Source organism: Eubalaena glacialis, chromosome 13 (genome assembly GCF_028564815.1).
Source record: "Eubalaena glacialis isolate mEubGla1 chromosome 13, mEubGla1.1.hap2.+ XY, whole genome shotgun sequence".
In the NCBI taxonomy this organism is placed as follows: domain Eukaryota; kingdom Metazoa; phylum Chordata; class Mammalia; order Artiodactyla; family Balaenidae; genus Eubalaena; species Eubalaena glacialis.
Genome location: NC_083728.1, coordinates 27,423,456 through 27,442,055, shown reverse-complemented (window position 1 = coordinate 27,442,055; position 18,600 = coordinate 27,423,456). Strand labels below are relative to the sequence as shown.

At 46.2% G+C, this 18,600-nt stretch overlaps 1 protein-coding gene and 1 pseudogene across 1 annotated transcript in view; one reads left to right on the top strand and one right to left on the bottom strand.

The window, feature by feature from the left end:
* Window positions 1-41: 41 nt before the first annotated feature.
* On the bottom strand, window positions 42-421 carry LOC133104159 (translation machinery-associated protein 7-like; annotated as a pseudogene).
* A 17,042-nt stretch (window positions 422-17,463) lies between these two features.
* HCK (HCK proto-oncogene, Src family tyrosine kinase) overlaps window positions 17,464-18,600 on the top strand; it is a 39,541-nt gene continuing 38,404 nt past the window's right edge. The window contains exon 1 of the mRNA XM_061209993.1: window positions 17,464-17,730. The gene's annotated coding sequence lies outside the window, so the exon portion shown is untranslated. The remainder of the gene's footprint in view (window positions 17,731-18,600) is intronic.

Genomic DNA, 18,600 nt, shown 5'->3' with positions numbered 1-18,600 from the left:
TTACAAAAGTTTATTCTTAAATGTACAATAGTTTCCAAGACAACACTTCATTCTAGCTATAGGTGGCAACAGATGTTATGGCAAGGAATCCAGATGTTTAATCCAGATGTTTAAACAGGAATGGAACTAAGGATCATCATTGCCTCAGGCACAAGGAACAGCTTACTTTTTGCCAGATTTCTTAATTCCACCTGTGGCCAGGGGCTTTCCCCGGGGCCTTCACTTTTAGCTCCTCGAGTTTCTTTTGCTCCTCCTTCTGTTTCTGTTTGAATGCCTTATCTTCCTCGTCCATCTCCTTGGCTTGCTTCTTGGGCTGCTTCAGGGGCTTCTTCTTGCCACCTTCGCGGCCCGACGTGGCGCCTGCCGCCCCTTCCCCAGACCCTGCCACCGGATGTGGAGCTCCCCGTCCCACCCCCCTCATAATATGTTTTTAAGGTCTACTCATGTTGGGACTTCCCTGGTGGTGCAGTGGTTTAGAATCTTCCTGCCAATGCGGGGGACACGGGTTTGAGCCTTGGTCCGGGAAGATCACACACGCCACGGAGCAACTAAGCCCGGGCGCCACAACTACTGAGCCTGAGCTCTAGAGCCCGCGAGCCACAGCTACTGAAGCCCACACGCCTAAAGCCCGTGCTCCGCAACAAGAGAAGCCACCGCAATGAGAGGCCCGAGCACCATAACGAAGAGTAGCCCCCGCTCGCCGCAACTAGAGAAAGCCCTCACTCAGCAACGAAGACCCAATGCAGCCAAAAATAAATAAATTTATTTAAAAAAAAAAGATCTACTCATGTTGCTGTGTAAAACCCTAAATTATTACATCCAACCACCGCAAAATATTCCAAGCTGAGCATCCACTGTTTTATTTATTCATTCCCCCAGTGATGGACACTCAGGTTGCTTCCAGTTCCCTCTTACCATAAACCACACTGTGATGAACATCTTTGTGCATGACCCTTATGGGGCTGTGTGAAAATTTCTTTGAGCTCTATACCCAAGAGTAGAATTACTAGATCATAGAGCATCTCTGTTTTAATTTTCACTAAAATCTGCTAGGATGGCTCCACTAGTAGCGTGTGAGGGATGTTGTCTCCCCACATTTTCAACAACTTTTACATTATCTGACTTTGTAACTTTTGCCTAGTTTGGGTGTAAGGTGGCATCTCGTTATTTTAACTTGTGTTTCTCTGTCAATCCTGAGATTCAGAACCTCCTATACTTGTCAGGGATTTAGGCTTCCCCTTCAATGAATTGTCTGTCCATATCTTTTCTCCATTATCTCCTGGATTTCCTGTTTTTTCTTGTTGATTTGTAGGAGTAGCTTATAAATTTTAGATATTAATCTCTTGTTGGATATTGTTGTTACAAGTATCTTCTCCTAGTGCATTGCCCATCTGTTATTTATGGCAGTGGTTCTCCAACTTCAGCATTTATCAGAATCTCCTGATCCCCACCCTAGAGTTTCTGACTCAGCGGAACAGAGATGGGACCTAAGAGCTTGCGTTTTTGGTTTTGTTTGTTTGTTTTTAGCACTTGTGTGGTTTTTTTAAAAATAAATTTATTTATTTATTTTTGGCTGCATTGGGTCCTCGTTGCTGAACACAGGCTTTCTCTAGTTGGGGCGAGGAGGGGCTACTCTTCGTTGTGGTGCGCGGGCTTCTCATTGGGGTGGCTTGTCTTTGTTGCAGAGCATGGGCTCTAGGCGCGCGGGCTTCAGTAGTTGTGGCTCGCGGGCTCTAGAACGCAGGCTCAGTAGTTGTGGCGCACAGGCTTATTTGCTCTGCGGCATGTGCGGGATCCTCCTGGACCAGGGCTCGAACCCGTGTCCCCTGCATTGGCAGGCAGATTCTTAACCACTGCGCCACCAGGGAAGTCCCAGCACTTGTGTTTTTAACAAGTACTCTGGTGATGCTGATGGTTCAGGGACCACACTTTGAGAACCATTGGTCTGTGGTGCCTTCCTTTGAACAAATTTTCCATTGGACAAATCCTTAATTTTGATGTTTTCAAATTTATTTATCCTCATTTTATGGATGAAGGAACTGGAGCTCAAGGAGGTGAAGTGAATGACCCAAGGTCACACAGTGAGCTGGGAATTGGACCCATATCTGGCTAACCCCAGAACCCAGGCTCCTACCTGCTCTGCTATCCTCTCTACCAGTCTTTGGGATATAATGACTGCAGGCTGAGGCATTTGGACCCGAGGCCTTGGGGTGCCCTAGTAAGTTCCTGAGTGAGGCAGCCATGAGGGAGAAGTCTGTTGATGAGGGGCAGAGGCCAAAGAAATGGGGTCCCTCTCAAAGGGCTGAGGGCTTTGCAAGAGGATCAAGCTTGGAAATTGCCCACAGTCCTAGCCTGAGCACAATGACAGGGCTGCTGAGAGGCACTGGGACAGCTCTTACCCCACAGCTCCAAGGATGGAGCAATTTCCTGCACACCCCGAGGAAGTCCCCACACCCCCCGGAACTACCTTCTTACCAAAGCCATGCAACCCCTTGGTTTCTGAGGTCCAAAGGGCCCTGGCTGGGGTGACCTGGGCTCTGAGCATGGGGACTCTGGTCACACTTCCTCCTATAGCACTCAGAAACCCTGCCAGGATCACTTCCCATCATGGTTCAGTTCCTGGCACTGCAAGACGGGAAACGCCCCTGGCGGTGGATAGTTGATTCCCAAAGACCAGTAGGGGTGGCATAATGATGGAACTCCCCCACCAGCTGGATCGCCTGGGGACAGTCTCGACCCATAGACAAGTGGTGGGTAGTGAAAATGTCTCCAGCTGCCCCTTCCACTGAAGCCCCTCCCATTTGGGGGCCCTGGAGACTCCTAGCAATCCTTCACAACCGCGTGTTGGGGAGGAGTCCTGGGGCCACTGCCATTCAGTCACTGTCATTTAGAGATCACCCACTGTGTGCCAGGGGTTGTGCTAGACACTAGAAGGAGATACAGAATAATCCCTGCCCACTGGGGGTGTTCCTAGCCTGATGGTCCCCATATTATCACAGCACAAAATTCTCAACTGTAAAATCAAAGAGTGTGAAACCGGCTCTTTCTGAGGAAGCTGGAAAAAGCTTCTCGGAGGAGGTGACGTATGAGCGAGACCTTGAAGGACGAGCAAGATTTTTGGCAGGTTGACAATAGCAGGGAGAGCCCTTTGGGGGGCCCAGCATGAGCACAGGCAGGGGAGCCAGAAGGAGCATGGCACAGTCCGAGACACTTAAGCACTCTGGCTCCAGGGTCATACTGAGTGGTTTTCAGTTCCAACTCTGTCATCTGCTAGTTGGGTGACCTTGGGGTAAGCCCCTAAATGTCTCTCTGGGTCTTCGTTTCCTCATCTATCACATGAGGTAATAATAGCATTGCCCTCATAGGTCTCATAGATTGTTGTGAGGCTTAAACAAGATAATCCATGTAAAAGTACATCTAGGAAGTGCTCAGTCAATGTGACCATTATTTTTTCTGGAGGAACATGGGGTGTGTGAGGTGAGGGGCAGGACCCATAGGAGAGGAAACCAGAGAAGTGGGCAGACTGAGAAGGCCCTGAAGGGGCAGGCTGGGAAGTATAGGCAGTGGGGAGCGAGCTAATGGGCTTGCATTTTCTTGAAGTGAATCTAGCTGCTTGGAGGGGAGTCAAGAGAAGCCTGGGCACTGGGGGACTCGGGGGGTGCGGGGACAAGGACCAGAGGAGAGATGCTAAGACCTGACTCAGATGCGGTAAGAGGAAGGAAGAGGAGAGGGCAGTTTCAAAGAGGGAGGGAGGGGAAGAGGGCTCCCTCCTGGCTCAGAAACAGCAACCTCTCACATCCTTTGATTAGATTCATTCATTCATTCTTCATTTCACAACTATTTATTTAGCGCTTGAACGCTGGCCTCATGGAGCTTACATTCTAAGGAGTTTATATTACTATTAAATAATGTTACATGGGAACTCCCTGGTGGTCCATTGGTTAGGACTCTGCACTTTCACTGCCAAGAGCCTGGGTTCAATCCCTGATCGGGGAACTAAGATCCCACAAGCCGCGAGGCCAAAAAAATTTTTTTAATTAAAAAAAAAAATAAATAAATAAACAAATAATGTTCCAGATGCAGTAACCACCCACTCAAGGCCCAAATGATCAGAAATTGACAGCCCTATTTGTGTGTCTTCGCCTTTCTGACTTGTCTATCCGCAGACATTCCAGATGAAGGGCAAAAGGTCTTAGAGCCAGGCCAGCCTGTCTTGCCCACTTCCTGCCCTGGGGAGCTTGCTGTCTTCTGAGACAGCCCTTTCCATCTAGTGTGAGAGCTAACAACTGCCTCCTTGCCCACCCCTCCTCCCCCAACCCCAGCGCCAGATCCTAGCATCACCTTCTAGAACTCTACATGGCACGGCTGCCCCCTTAGCCCTTAGGCAGCCCTGCAGTGATGCACAGAAAATGATGTGACCTGTAGAAACTTCTCATCTCTGTCTAAAAGCAACTTTTTCCAAAAAATTATTTTTGAAGCTTATCATGCAGACAGTGCCTTTGATGTGTAAAGAGAACGTTCAAATAAATAATAAGCACCCACAGCCCAGCAGAAAAATGGGCAAATTATTTATTCAGTTCACAGAAAAGAAAATACAATTGGTTCTGAAACATGTGACAAGGTGTTCAGCCTCACTCTAATAAGAAAAATGCAAATTAAAACTACATTGAGAAACCATTTTTCAATTACTAGATTGGCAAAGTTCGGACAGTTTGATAACTTACCGTGTGTGTAGTGTGAAGAAACAGGCACTCACATGTTTTAAGTGGGAGGGCAAGTTGGCATAAAGCCTACTTAGCGGGGGACTTCCCTGGTGGTGCAGTGGTTAAGACTCCACGCTCCCAATGCAGGGGGCCTGGCTTCGACCCCTGGTCAGGGATCTAGATCCCACATGCATGCTGCAACTAAGAGTTCACATGCCACAACTAAGGAGCTGGTGAGCCGCAACTAAGACCTGGGGCAACCAAATTTTTTTTAAAAAACCTATTAGCAATATCTACCAATGTTTTAAATGTACACACCCTTTGATGCAACAATTTCAATTCCAGGAATTTCTCCTGCATTCATAGGCACAAAATGGAAACGATGGCTATGCAAGGAAAATCGTTGCAGCTTTGCTTCTAAGAACAAGAGGTTAGAAATAAACCAAATGTTGGGACTTCCCCAGTGGTTCAATGGTTAAGACTCTGCGCTCCCAATGCAGGGGACACAGTTTCCATCCCTGGTCGGGGAACTAAGATCCCTGCATCTTGCATGCTGCGTGTCACGGCCAAAAGAAAGAAAGAAAGAAAGCAAGAAAGAAAGAAAGGGAGAAACCAGACGTTCGGTGATAAAGAGGACTGGTTAAATAAACCGGGACTCAGGCAGACAATAGAATACCATGCAGCCATAAGTAAGAATGAAGTAGCTCTCTGTGTACTGATATGGAATTGTTTCCAAGATAGAGTGAGTGGAAAAAAGAAAAACAAGGTGCAGAATAATGAACTATGGATGGTGCTTTTTGTTTAAAGAGGGCAGTAAATGTCTTTCTGTCTATGCATGGAACACATAGTTCTGGAAGCATATACAAAACAGGTTATAGTTGTTGCCTCTGAGCTAGAGGAATGTACAGCTGTAAAATATGGAGGAAAGGAAACTCTCTTTTCATGATGTTATCTCAAATGTTGTGTCATGAACATGAATTACAGAAAAGCAATTTTAAAAACCACTATTGTGAGATTTATCATACTCTACAACACTGTCATCTGTTTCCATGTCTGTCTGACCTCCCCATCTCCACCTCCAACACACACACACACACAAAGAGATCTTGATCTTGTGAGGGGAAGGGGGAGAACTGGTTGTGACTCATCCTTACATTCCCTCCAGGAGCCCAACACAGCATCCAGCACAAAGCAAGTGCTCAGAAAATCTGAATCCATATTCATAATGGCTTTCTTCTCCAAGAAGTCCTCAAGTAGTCTCACCTCCTGGCATTCTTGCTCTTGTGTGGACCACTCCCACACTGACTAGAGATGACCTGTGTACCCAGTGTGATGTGTCACCTTTCTCTCCCAGATCACTCGCTCTGGGGGAAGCCAGCCACATAAGCACACTCAGGCAGGCTTATGGAGAGGTTCATGTAATGAGGACCTGGGTCTCCTGCCAACAGTCATATGAGTGAGTCATTCTGGAAATGGATCCTCAGCTCCAGTCTATCCTTCAGAAGACTGCAGATCAGGCTGACCTTGCCTGCTTCATGAGAGACCCCAAGCCAGAACCACTAAGCTAAGCTGCTCCCAGATTCCTGACCCACAGAAACTGGGTGAGATAATAACTGCTTATAATGCTTTAAACTGCTAAATTTAGGGATAATTTGTTACACAGCAATGAATAACTAATACAATCCATAAGTCTTTATTAAGCATTTACTGTGTATCAGTTCTGTGGGAAATGCAAGAGAAAAAGACATCGTCCTGCCCTCAGGGGAGCAGGCCATGTGCACATTCATCCTTCAACAAACATTTATTGAGCACTACTATATACCTGGCCCTGTGTGGAATGCTGACTCATGGAATGTTGGCAATTAAAATATACTGTAGGACAAAGGGAAACTTTCAGGATTGATGGCAATCTATTTTAACAGGGTTGAAGTTACATGGATGTATATCCATTTGCAAAAATTCAGCAAATGAACACTTAATCTTATTCACTTTGTTGTATGTAAATTTTACATTGAATTTTGTAAGCAAACATTGAACTAATATGTATGCCAAAGTAATTTACTTTTTTTTTAAATTTATTTTTATTTATTTATTTTTGGCTGTGTTGGGTCTTCGTTGCTGCGTGCAGGCTTTCTCTAGTTATGTCGAGCGGGGGCTACTCTTTGTCCCAGTGCATGGGCTTCTCATTGTGGTGGCTTCTCTTGTTGCGGAGCACGGGCTCTAGGCCCCCGGGCTTCAGTAGTTGTGGCACATGGGCTCAGTCGTTGTGGCTCGCAGGCTCTAGAGCGCAAGCTCAGTAATTGTGGCGCATGGGCTTAGTTGCTCCACGGCATGTGGGATCTTCCTGGACCAGGGCTCGAACCCGTGTTCCCTGCGTTGGCAGGCGGATTCTTAACCACTGTGCCACCAGGGAAACCCCCAAAGTAATTTACTTTGAAATACATTTCAAAGGTGAATTGATGTACAGCTAGATGGACAGACATGTGATGAAGCAAGTAGAATGTTAATGGTAGAATGAAGGTGGTGAGTATAGGGGTTTTGTTGTAAAAGTTTTTCAATTTTGCTGTATGTTTGGGAAATTTCATAATAAAATGTTTGGGGAAAAAGACCCTCCATAACCATGTATTCCAATCTTCTCATTTATTATTATCATTTTAATTACACAAATAAAAACAAATACTCTCTAGTTTAAAAAAAATAGAAGAAAGTTCATCTCTTTCTCCCTGATCCCAATGTTCCTTTCTTCTTTCAGTGACAATATCTGTTCTTATCGGCCGTGTAGCTTTCAGACCTTTCTCTACACATTAACATACGTATATAGGTAAATACAAAACCATGGTTGGTTTGTTGGGGTTTTTGTTTGTTTGTTTGTTTTTTAATGAATGTACTCTACACTATTCTGAAAGCGTATCTTGGGGCTCTCTCCATATTAATTCATACACATCGCCTCAGTTTTAAATTGCTGGATAGGACGTGCCCTCTCATTCAAGATGTGAGTCTCAGAGAGGAGGCCCTGTACAGGAAGAGACAGTGTGTTAGGACTGCTGGGATGCGAACTCGCTCTCCCAGCTCCAGGCCTGGGCCCACCCTGCAGGACCTCGGCCACCGAGGAAAGGGGGCGGGACTAGGCCAGGCCTTTTTATTCTGCTGAAAGCGTGTGGGCGGGGAGGTCCTTCTGTGCCCCGCCCCTCCCCCCGCCCTTCCGAAGGACCCGCCTGGGCTCGCAAGCACCCGGACCCAGGAGGAAGTCCGCGTAGCGCTTCCTCTTTTCTTGGCCTCCGGAGACACTGGGGGAAGGGAGGGGGGGTTGTGAAACCGAACAGTCCCGTACCCCCCGCCCCAGGGGGACCCATCAGCTGGAGGTGGCCACGCAGCTGGGGGCAGAAAAACAACTTCATTGACACCCCCCCCACCATCCCCATCCCGGTTCAGCCCTGCCACACCCCTGAGCAAGAGGTCGGCTACCTCTAGGATGGTACCTGGGGTAGGTAAGCTTCCAAGACATGCATAGCCCAGTCTCCCTGGTCACCCTCATGAGAAAGCCCCAGCTCCTTATCCGCTGCTGCTGCTGCCATCTCCAGCCTCATGGTCTGCCTTCTCTTGCCTCGGGCTTCAGGCACCAACAAAACAGAAGGTTTGTGGTTCCTCAAACAGGCCAGGCTTTCCTCCCTCAAGTCTTTGTCAGGCTGTACCTTCTGTCCGGAAAATCCTTTGCCATGACCTTCCACTATCATCCTTTAAGCCTCAATGGATCACCTCCTTCAAGAAGTCCTCCTTGATGCACCCCAGGCTGGGCCGATGTCCCTCCTACTTGGTTCTACAATATCATGTGCCTCTCTACCACAGAATTTTCCACTTCTGTATCTAAGTTATTGGTCTAAGTTTTTGTCTCCCTAATTGAATTGGGCATTGCTTGAGGGCCAAGACTATCTTGTCCATTTTTGTCCTCCCAGCTCCTGGCAGCATTCTGAGAGATTAAAGTCCCTGGGCCCCAGCCTCGCTCACATTCAGTGGTGAATTAACATGGAGAGAGCCCCAAGACGTGCTTGTACAATAGTACAGAGAGTACATTCATTTTTTGAAAATAACATGGTTTTGTATTTACCTGTATATGTATGTAAATGTGTAGAGAAAAGTCTGGAAACTACACATAGTAAACCCTTAATAAATACTTACAGAATTAATCAAATGAAGGGTTTGGATCCCGGCACTGTTATTCACTAGACCTTCATTCATTCGGTTCCTTCCTTCATTCAGTTTCTTTCATTCATTCAGTGTCCTTCATTCATTCAGTTTCTCCATCTGTAAAACCATGCACATGAATAGTATCTGCGTGGAACTTGCAAAAAAAAAAAGTAGAAGAGATAGACAACAAACAGGTTAACATATAAGTATGTATTAAAGTGCCTGGTGGTGACAAGTTCTCCGGAGAAAAATAAGCCAGGGCAGGGGTGGAGGTGGGCATGGGGGGCTAGAGATGATGGAAGATGGAGGAGTTTTTTAAGAGTGGTCAAGGACCTGCTGGGGGCTGTTATGAGGTTCTCAAGGGCTAGTCTTCTCAGGTTTTTGTTTGCCTCTCTTGGAAAATGAGGGCAGCAATGACCTCCTGCCTGAGAGGGTGTACACTGGCTACTTTGCAAATAAAAGGGGAAATATCTGGGCCTTGAAATAGTCATTTGTGGCTCTCTTCCCCATCCCCCATCCTGTTTTGAATGTAGAGCAATCAGCAGTTCCCAAAGAATTTGAAATAAAATGCAAATGCTCCTGGAAATAGGAAAATATACTTTTGAAGGAGCTAACCTCTGACCCCCTGTAAAGTGAAGCCTGCATTGTTCCCTAGCTCCTGCCCTCCCTCCGGGACTGAGCCCTGCGTCATGTCCTCCCATCAGCATCTCTCTCTCTCTCTATTCCTTAATCTCCCGGGCACACTTACTAGGTTTGTGTAGTCCTTACAAGCACAGCCTTTGGAGGCACACTGGAGGCTCACAGACCTGGATTCGAATTTGTTGCTGGCTGTGTGACCTTGGGCAAGTGTCTTTACCTCTCTGAGCCATCCACTTATAATCATCCCCATTTCAAAGAGATTAAATGAGATGATATAAGTGAGGGCACAGTAATTAGCTTGATATGCAATGATTCAATGACCTGGTGAGGTAAGCACTCTTACCATTCCACTTTGCAGGTGAGGAAGCAGGGGCAGAGAGGAGTTGAGTAACTTGCCCAAAGTCACAGATAGTGAGAGACAGTCAGTCCAGTCTCAATGCCTTTGCTTCCATCATTCCTACACCCCTGGCCCCAGTGTCAAGTGCACACCCAGAACCTTTTTGGACTCTTCATCCTCTAAAAATCCTACCCAGCCCCAATTCTATCTTGTCCATGAAGTCTCTGATTTTTTTAAATGACTTTATTTTTGAATAGTTAATATATTCAGGTCGTTCAAAATTCAAGAGTACAAAGGGTATACTAGGACCAATAAGTCTCCCTCCCTCCTCTGTCACCCAGCTACACAATTCCCTTCCCTGGAAGAAACCACTGGGGCTGTTTCCTATGTGTGCCCTTCCTGACTCCGCCCAGGCATGTGCTGGTAAATTCCCGTATCCTTGTTCTCCTGTTCTACACAAATAGTAAAATACAATAGAAACTGTTGTGCACCTTGCTCCCCCCTCCCCTTACCCACATGTTCCCTATTAGTACATAACGACTTTCTTCATTTAAAAAAATTTTTTATTGAATTATAATTCACTTATTCATCCATTTAAATGTACACTCTAGTAATTTTTAGTATGTTCACAGAGTTGTGCAGCCATTACTACAATCAATTTTAGGGCATTTTCATTACCCACCCCCCCCACACAAAAACCCCGTAACCACTAGCAGTCACCCCTTATTTCTCCCCAACCCCCAGCCCTAGACAACCACTAATCTACTTTCTGTTTCTGTAGATTTGCCTATTCTGGACATTTCATGTAAATGGAATTATACAATATGTGATCTTTTGTGACCGGCCTCTTTCATTTAACAAGTTTTCAAAGTTCACCCATGTTGTAGCATGTATCAGTACTTCATACTGTTTTATTGCCAAATAATATTCCATTGAATGGATATAGCACATTTTATTTATCCATTGATGGACATCAGAGTTGTTCCACTTGTTGGCTATTATGAATAATGTTGCTATGAAAATTTCACATACAAATGTTTGTGTAGACATATTTTCAATTCTCTTGGGCAGACACCTAAGAGTGGGATTGCTGGGTCATATGGTAACTCCATGTTTAACGTTTTGAGGAACTGCCACACCGTCTTCCAAAGGGGCTGCACCATTTTACATTCCCACCACAATATATGAAGGTTCTAATTTCTTCAGAGTCTCATCAACACTTGCTATTATCTGTCTTTTTTGTTATTAGCCATTCTAATGGATGTGAAGTGGCATCTCATTGGACTTAATTTGTATTTCCCTAATGACTAATGATAGTAAGCATCTTTTTATGTGCTTATTAGCTATTTGTATAGCTTCTTCGGAGAAATATCTATTCAGATCTTTTGCCCACTTTTCAATTATATTGTCTTTTTATTATTGAGTTGTGTTATTTAAATATGTAGGATACCAGTACCTTATTAGATGTATGATTTGCAAATATTTTCTCCCACTCTGTGGGTTGTCTTTTCTTTTTCTTTTTCTTTTTCTTTTTTTTTTTTAGGCCACGCCATGCGGCATGCGGATTCTTAGTTCCCTGACCAGGGATCTAACACAGGCCCCCTGCATTGGGAGTGCGGAGTCTTAACCACTGGACCGCCAGGGAAGTCCCTCATTTTCTTGATTGTATCATTTGTAGCACAAGTTTTTAGTTTTGATGAAGTCCAGTTTCTCTGTTTTTTCTTTTGTCACTTATGTCACATCTAAGATGGCTTTGCCTAACCCAAGGTCATATAGATTTACTTCTAAGAGTTTTATGTTTTGGGCTCATATATTTAGGTCTATGATCCATTTCGAGCTAATTTTTGTGGACGGTGTGAGGTAGGGTTCAACTTCATTATTTTGCATGGGGACATCCAGTTCCAACACCATCTGTTGAAAAGACTATTCTTTCCCCCCATTGAATTGTCTTGGCACCCTTGTTGAAAATCAATTGGCCGTGAATGTGAGGGTTTACTTCTGGACTCTCAATTCTCTTCCACTGATTACTTTCTTGATTACTGTAGTAAGTTTTCAAACTGGAAAGAGTGAGTCCTCCAATGTTGACTTTTTCAAGTTTGTTTTGGCTGTTCTGAGTTCCTTGCATTCCCATACGAATTTCAGGATGAACTTGTCTATTTTTATTTTTTATTTTAAAAAAAAGACATCTGGGGTTTTGATAGGGATTTGGTTGATCACTTTGGGGAGTATCATCATCTTAACAATATTAAGTCTTCCAGTCCACAGAGGGATGTCTTTTCCATCCCCTGAGATGACATTACTTAGGTCTTCTTAAGTTTCTTTCAAGAATGTTTCTTCGGGGACTTCCCTGGTGGTCCAGTGATTAAGACTCCAGTGCTTCCAATGCAGGGGACCTAGGTTCGATCCCTGGTCAGGGAACTAAATCCCGCATGCCACAACTGAAAAAAGATCCCGCGTGCTGTAGCTAAGACCGGGCATAGCCAAATAAATAAATAAATATTTTTTAAAATGTTTCTTAGTTTTCCAAGTATCTTGCATTTCTTTTGTTAAATTGATTCCCAGTATTTTATTCTTTTCATTGACATTGTAAGTGAAATTGTTTTCTTAGCTTTATTTTCAGATTGTTCTTTGCTAGTGCATAGAAATATGATTAGTTTTTAAACATCATTATTCTTTTGACAACTGCTTGGTACTCCATTACTGTATTGTCATTTTTTTCCAGTCCCCAAATGATGGGCATCTAGGTTATTTCCAGTTCTTCCCTAGTAAAAGTGGTGCTGCAATGACTCTCCTTGTGCATACCCGTAAAGTTTCAAGAATTCTGATCCTTTCTCTGAGCTCCTACAATTGTCATTTGCCACCACCCCGGCACATGCCACCATCATCTTGCCTTTGGAGGACTGCCTCAGCCTGCTCACTGGGCTCCCTGCTTCCCCTGGCCCGTCTAATCCATTCTCCACCCAGCAGCCAGAGAGATCCCATTAAAAAACAAGCCAGTTGTGGCTTACTCCTCTGCTCAGAACCCTCCAATGGCTCCCATCTCGTGTCAATTAAAGTTTAATATCAGTACCAGGAGGTTCATGGCCTCACAGTCTGACCCCACAACTTCTCCAACATCATCTCCATCATTCTCTCCTGTGCCCACTCTGTTCCAGGTACACTGGCCTCCTTGTGTTCCTTAAACACATCAAGTGCAGTTGCACCTCAGGACCTGAGCCATTATTATTCCTTCTGCTTGGAACACACTTCCCCCAGACCATCCCATGACTCACTCCCCCAATTCAGCAGGTCTCTGCTGACATGCTCCCTCTTCAGAGTGGCCTTCCCTGCATCTCTGTCTCAAGTCACACCATCACCCCTCCCCCACCGCTGCTACCTCTCCCGTTGCTTTGCTTTATTTTCCTTTTAATCCTTATCACCCTCAGACATAAGATGTTAGTTGACTCTCACAATGACTCACCGAGGTAAGTACTATTATTATTCCTACTTGACAGATAAGGAAACTGAGGCTCAGAGAGGTGACTTCATATGTGCAAGATCACTCAGTTGATAAATGGCAGTGCCAGGGTTTGAATTCTAGTCTGACTCCAAAGATGCAGTATTTAGCACCACTGCTTATGGCCAGCTATACTCCCCATGACAATGAATGAATGAATGCATGAGTAGACAAAATGTTTGCCACCCCAAATACTAGTAAGCCAGTGCTTTAGGATAAAATTTGTAATTGTATCAATATTCTTTGATGCTAATACGAGTTAGATGGGAAATATTTTTTTAATTACAAAGAACGACAATACAAAATTGACAGGACGTGACAAAACTGGAAACCATACATCACTGGTAGGAATGCAAAATGGTATAATTACTCTGAAAACCAATTTAGCATTGTATTATAAAGTTAAACATACACTTACTATAGGACCCAGCAATTCTAGTCCAAAGTATTTAACCAATAGAAATGAAAACATGTCCACACAAAGACTTGTACATGAATGTTCATAACAGCTTTATTCTTGTAACAAAAGGAACCCAAATATCCACCAACAAGTAAATGGATAAACAAATAGTGATACATCGGTACTATGGAATACTTCTCAGCAGTGAAAAGGAACAAAATACTAGAATATGAAACAACATGGAAACTCTTAAAAGCAATATGTGAGTAAAAAGACAGATGAAAAAGAAACATACTGTATGATTGCATTTATGTAAAATCCCAGAAAAGACAAAGCTAATCTATAATGACAAAAATCCAATCAGTTGTTACCTTAGGAAATGAGTGGGAGAAGTTGAGAGCAACAGGGTAAAAGGGAACTTTTTGGAGGGATAGAAATGTTCTATATCTTGATTAGTGTGGTGGTTACACAGATGTATACAGTTGCCAAAATTCGTCAAGTATTTTGATGTATTCATCAAGAATTCATCAAGTATTCTGAGTATTTAAAATTCATCAAGAATTCTGATGAATTCATCAGAATTCATCAAGTATTCTGAGTATTTTAAATGGTGCATTTTATTTATAAGATTATGCCGCAATAAAATTGATAGGGGCTTTGGGAACACATACAAGAATTTTTATTGCAGCATTACTTTAATAGCAAAAAAATTGGGGAAATTGGCTGTTAGCAGGAGAATGTTACAGCTATCAGTGGTCCTTTGCCATCAGAATGGCAAACTTGTGGAAGAAGATGCAGCTGATGCTGACAATGACCCTCTAATGTCCCTGGAACCTGCATCTCTCTTCCTAGAGGCTCTCTCTGGTGACTGGAGCATGCATGGGGCAGACCAGAAATGCTGGAGGATTAATATCCCCCTGGGAGCAGCCCTCATCCAATGTCTGGCAGGCGTTGGTGTATAAATACCCCAGCTCCCTCAAGCCTCAGGTGGGATAACTCTGAAGTGGGTTCGCTTCCCAGCAGGATTGAGATCCAGGAGCCCACAATTGGAGCTTGCTTGATAATGCTCTCTTAATTGGCTTTCTTCCCTTGCCTGTCTCATTCACCCACTCCCTTACCAGTGTTTTCTGCATCTTCCGAATAACTGACTTTCACTTGAATCCATGTCTAGGGTCTGCTTCTGGGGAACTCAAATTAAGACCAGCAGATGATACCAAGGGACAAGATACGGGGAAATGGCAGGAGAGGAATCCAGGCAGCAGCCATTCTGCAAGAATCTGTCATTCTTGGCAAAGCAAGTCTTTATAAAATTCTCACATGGGTTCATAAGGGGACACATATCAGGATGTCCACAGTGGCATTGTTTATGGTAGTGTGAAGTTGTGTGCAATCTGGGTGTCCATGACTAGGGGAATGGATAAATAGACTATGGAGGATGTAGACAATGACCTTCAGCAACATGGCTAGATATTAATAGTATCTAGTGATGGAGTGAAAAAAAAAGGACAAAATTGAATAAGTACCATCCAAGTAACTTAAACACACAATTAAAACATTATCTAGGGGCTTCCCTGGTGGCACAGTGGTTAAGAATCCACCTGCCAATGCAGGGGACACTGGTTCGATCCCTGGTCTGGGAAAACCTCACATGCCACGGAGCAACTAAGCCCGGGAGCCACAACTACTGGGCCTGCGCTCTCCAGCCAGTGAGCCACAACTACCGAAGCCTGCGCGCCTAGAGCCCGAGCACCGCAACAAGAGAAGCCACTGAAATGAGAAGCCCGCGCACCCAGTGAAAAGTAGCCCCCTCTCGCTGCAACTAGAGAAAGCCCATACGCAGCAAAGAAGACCCAACGCAGCGAAAAATAAAATAAAATAAATAAATAAATAAATAAATAAATATATAAACCATTATCCACGTTTTTTTTTTTGGCTGCATTGGGTCTTCGTTGCTACGCGCCGGCTTTCTCTAGTTGCGGTGAGCAGGGGCTACTCTTGTTTGCGGTGCGCGGGCTTCTCACTGTGGTGCACGGGCTTCAGTAGTTGTGGTGCCGGGGCTTATCCGTGGCATGTTGGACCTTCCCGGACCAGGGATTGAACCTGTGTCCCCTGCATTGGCAGGCGGATTCTTAATCACTTAAGAACCACCAGGGAAGTCCCCCGTTTTCTACATTTTAAAAGTGCATACATGTATTTAAGTACATAAACAAAACACATAAGAGCAGAGTCATTATCTTTCTCATCCATGGTCTGTCCCCCTCCTCTGCCCCCCTCCCCCCCCAGGACGTTTGGTCATGTCTGGAAACATTTTGGCTGTCACAACTGGGGAAGGGGGTTGCTACTGGCATCTAGTGGATGAAATCCAGGAATGCTGTTCAACATTCTACTATGCACAAAACAGACCCCACAACAAAGAATTTCAGGACCTAAATGTCAATAGTGCTGAGGCCAAGAAGCCAGCCCTGTGTAGCCCAGCGCCCAGTACAATCTTGCTGAATGAATGAATGGAGAGATGATGGTGGCCTGAACTGGCTGGTAGCAGTGGGACTACAGAGACACAGTAGGATTCCCATACATTTTGGAGGTGTGTTCAGCAGAATTTAGGGTGACAGTCCCTCTCTTTCCAGGAGGAGATGTGCTCTGCCCTTGCCTGGCCCTGGGCACATCTCACTCATCTGTGGCCTCCAGCTGTGCCCTCCAGCCCCACTTGCCGCCCCCTCAATTTTCGAACTCCTCTGAGCTGCCAGGAAACCTGCAAGGAGTAAGCCAGGCTGGTTCCTGCAGGCAAGGAACTTTGCTTGGCGTTTCAATCGCCAGGGGCCTGCGGAGCGGAAACCGCAGACCACAGAAGGGCCGGGAAGGCTTGGGACGCGGTGTGGGGAGGGGCCCGGGTTTGGAGGTGGCGATTGGAAGGGTGGGGAATGCTTGGGGGAGGAGGAGTGGATTTAGAATCGTGTGAGAATGACGAGAGTGGGGTTAGGATCCTCCCGAACAGGTTTAGAATCTTTTGATAGGTGCCATCAGAAACCCTGGAAGGCAGGGATGGAATATTTGGATGGGCCGGATTAGAATCCTGGGGGGCGGATTAAAATCCTATGGGAACAGGTTGGGATCTCTCAGGAGAGAGATTAGAATCCCTAGGATTAGGGTCATAAATCCTGAGGGCTGGGTTAGAATCTTTTCAAGAAAAGGGTTAGGATCCTTCGGTTGGTGGGATTAAAATCCAGGGGGCAGAATTAGAAATCTCCGGTAGGCGAGGTTAAAATTCCTTCAGATGTGAGATTCAAAATACTTTGGGGCAGAATTAAGATCTCAGGAGGAGGAGATGAGGTATTGGGGTTCTCGGAAGCGTGGGGTTTAGAATCCTTTAGGGCAGGATTAGGGCGATGGGAGGCAGCGTTAGAATACATTGGGGGAGGTGTTAGGTTATTTGGGGGTTGGGACCTTTGAAGGACCGGTTAAAATTCTTGGGGGCGGGGTTATTATCCCTCAGGGACAAGGTTAGGATTCTTGGGGGCAGGGTTAGAAACCTTGGATGGGCGGTGTTTAAAAAAATCCTTAGGCGGCGGGATTAGGATTTTAGGAGGTGGGGACAGAGATTAGAGTCCCTGGGGTGGGGTTAGAATCTTCGGGGGCGGGTTTAAGACACTTGGGGGCGGGGTTAGCATCACTCCGGGCGCGGCTAAGGAGCCCAGATGGCCTGTGGGCGACACCGTGTCCCTGGTTCCAGCCCGGGCGCACCGCCGGGGACTCGAAGCAAGTGGGAGGGGACGCGGACAGTCCAGCACGAGAGGGGACCCATAAGACGCGCGGCCCCGAAGCCCCTCGGAGCGCAGCCCCAGCCTCTTCTCGAAAGTCAGTCCATTTTCCCTAGGGCACGAGCGCCCCGGACGCCGGGGGCTGCCGAGCTGGGGGGGCGCTCGAGCTGCGAGGATCCGGGCTGCCCACGGGACGAGGAGCGGGCGCCCAGGTGAGTGCAGCGCACACGGGATCGGGGACAGCGGCCCGTGACCCTCGGCCTGAGGGTCTTCGGGCTGCGGAGGGAACCCGGGGTGGTGAGCCGCGTAGGTTGGGTTGCCCGGGAAAGGGACCGTCGTGGGAGCGGCGGACAGGAGGTGGGATGCGGGGGCCGACCCGCGAGGGAGGGTGCCCAGATGAACAGCGGAATTGCCTGGCGGCGAGCCTGGGAAAGCTGTAGGGTGACTTTGTGCCTGAGCCGCCACTTCTCTAGGCAGTCCAGGTTCCCCTTTTGCAAAAGGAAAAAAAAAAAGGGCTTCACGGAGCCCGGGAGGGGAAGGCCCTTACGGTTCCTGGTGGGGGTGGGTGACCGTCACGGTCACGGCCGGTTTGCAGCCATAGTGGGGAAGGGGACAGCTGGCCGTAGGCGTGACGGTGCAAGTCACACTCAGGCAGGGCTGCAGCTGGGTCCGCTCGCTAAGCTCCCTCCTCCTCCCAGCTGGGCCCTGATCCCCAGGTGGTCTAGGTCAAACCCTAAAACCTCCTGGACAGACCACAGGATGCGTGGCCCCTCACTTTCCTCCTTGTGAGACCTTGAACAAGTCACTCTCCCTCCCTAAATTCCAATTTCCTCATCTGTCAAAGAGGGCTATTAAGTCTTTCTTCCAAGGCTGCAGTGAGCTAGAGTATGTTAGAGGTCCTGTAAGTGACAGTTTAGTGTAGTGGTTAGGTAAAGGGTTTCTGGGAGCAACCTGTCTGTTGGACCTTGGGCAGCAGATTTAGCCTTTCTGTGCCTCCATTTCCACAACTGTAGGATGGGGATAATTCAAATATGGCTCCTTCATAGGGTTGTTTTGAAGATTAGATTGAGTTACTGAAGGAA